The sequence below is a fragment of the Rattus rattus genome, chromosome 6, assembly GCF_011064425.1.
Source record: "Rattus rattus isolate New Zealand chromosome 6, Rrattus_CSIRO_v1, whole genome shotgun sequence".
NCBI classification, from domain to species: Eukaryota; Metazoa; Chordata; class Mammalia; order Rodentia; family Muridae; genus Rattus; species Rattus rattus.
This window is the reverse complement of record NC_046159.1, coordinates 49,803,608-49,804,933: the sequence shown is the minus strand read 5'-3', so window position 1 is coordinate 49,804,933 and position 1,326 is coordinate 49,803,608.

Genomic DNA, 1,326 nt, shown 5'->3' with positions numbered 1-1,326 from the left:
TTTTTTCTCTGTGCAACAGCTCTGGTTAACCTGGAACTCACCTTGCAGACCAGGCTGGCCTTAAACTCACAGAGATCCACCTGCCTCTGCCTCAGGAGTGCTGCCACCATGCCTAGCTCATGAACCTCTTTCTTTTTAATGTGATATATTCTGACACAAGTGTCATGAGTTTGTAGGAAGTGATAGCTTGAATTTTAAAAAGATAGTCACTGCAGCAGCCCATAATCAGGTCTGGAAAGATGACATCTTAGTTTCCCTTCCTGGTGCTGTGATAAGATGCTCTGACAAACGAAGTGGGATGAGGTAGAAAGGACCGGTTCTTAGGTACTGATGTATTGATCTACTTAGTGATTTACTTACATCACCGCCTGTACTGCCTATTTGCTGACACGATTTCGCTGCCTGGAACAGAATGACCCGGAGAGACAGTGGAAAAAAGGAATCGTTGCCCTTACCAACCTGCTGACTGGCAGGTTGTAAAATCTCCCTCGCTTGCCCTGTCTCTCCTGGTGGTTTCAGTGCTGTAGTTCTCAATCTTCTGAATGCTGTGACCCTTTAATGTAGTTCCTAAAATCAGGGTCAATGTTTTAGAGTCTAAAATGAGAATACAAACTGAACCCAGGACTGAGGTGTTTGACGAGATGTCCTGGCTTCGGTCTACTGCTGTCATCTCCTCTCTTCCACTCTCATTGGTGCTAGCTTACAGTTGAAGGAAGGTACAGTCCATCATGGTAGGAAAGTCAACACAATAGGAGCCTGAAGTAGCTGGATGTACAACATCCAGTCTGGAAACAGGAAGTGACGAGTGCATGCTGTTGCCCGGCTCCCCTTTTCATCTAGGGAATGGTGCCACCCACAGTGGACGTGTCTTCCCTCTTTAATGTACTCGATGTAATCCCCCATGGGTATGCTCAGAGGTCTGTCTCCCAGGTGATTTTAGATTCTGTGGAGTTGATAATTTAACACTATCTATCACAGAAAAAAACATGGTGCATAAATCTTGTATTTTTAAAGTTTGCATTTATTTATTTTGTTCATTTGGAGGTTAGAATACAACGTATGGTAATCACTTCTCTTCTACTGCGTGGAGACTGAACTCAAGTTGTCAGCCCTTGGCAGCAAGCATGCTTACCTGTTGAGCCATCCTCCAGCCCTAATATTACCTCTTAAAACAAGTTAAAATCTCCAGTTAAGATTGTAGATAGACCAGAAGCACAGTGAGAACTGCTTCCTCTCTTTGTGTCTCTCTCGACCTTGATTTGATCTCTGGAATCCATATATAGGTGAAAGGGGAAAATTGATTCCACTGAGGGGTCCTCTGACCTT